We start from the raw sequence: 696 nt of genomic DNA on the forward strand, positions 1-696 counted from the left end.
AGTTGCTGCTGAGCTGGTCTGTGAGGGCAAGGTCCCAGGCGGGTGTTGTGTGAGGAGCTGTGTAGGCCGTAAAAGGCGGCCTGCTGGGCAAGGGCAGGTGAGGAGGGCCAGGGCTGTGTCTGTGGCCAGAGCCTTTGAGAAGCAGAAGAGGGCCGGGGGCGTTGTTGCCTGCTGGGGCCCATGCGACGGTGTAGGTGTACGCTGACCACAGCTGTTCCCTGGGAGCTGGGCCCCCTCACCGTGCCGCTTTCCTCGTTAGTATAGTGGTGAGTATCCCCGCCTGTCACGCGGGAGACCGGGGTTCGATTCCCCGACGGGGAGAGTGACCCCTTTTGAAGGGGGGGACAAAGACATCCCCGGCCTGCCCACCACATGCCCTTGCAGTCTCCTTCTACGCCCACTTCCCTTCGCACCCCGCACTCAGGACTTTCACCTCCTCTCATGGTATAATTCCCCACTCTGAACCTTAGCGTCCAAAAGATGGGGTACCACCATGAATTCCTCTAAGCTCAATTACCAGCTTAGTACTTGTAGCGCTGCCATCAACCAGAAATTCCAGGGCCAGGTACACTCTGGTCTCCCCAAAACCTGGCCCGGGGACCCCCAAGACCCAGTCCCTCTGGATCTTAACACAAGGAAAGTAAACCCTTTCCCTCACCGTTGCCTCTCCCAGACTTCCCCTCCCTGGGTTACCCT

At 59.5% G+C, this 696-nt stretch overlaps 1 non-coding gene across 1 annotated transcript; it reads left to right on the plus strand.

Moving 5' to 3' along the window:
• Positions 1-249: 249 nt before the first annotated feature.
• On the plus strand, positions 250-321 carry TRNAD-GUC (transfer RNA aspartic acid (anticodon GUC)). The gene has a single exon. It is a non-coding gene; the product is annotated as a tRNA-Asp (tRNA).
• The last annotated feature ends 375 nt before the right edge of the window (positions 322-696 follow it).

This window comes from Gopherus flavomarginatus, chromosome 1 (genome assembly GCF_025201925.1).
Source record: "Gopherus flavomarginatus isolate rGopFla2 chromosome 1, rGopFla2.mat.asm, whole genome shotgun sequence".
Taxonomy (NCBI): domain Eukaryota; kingdom Metazoa; phylum Chordata; order Testudines; family Testudinidae; genus Gopherus; species Gopherus flavomarginatus.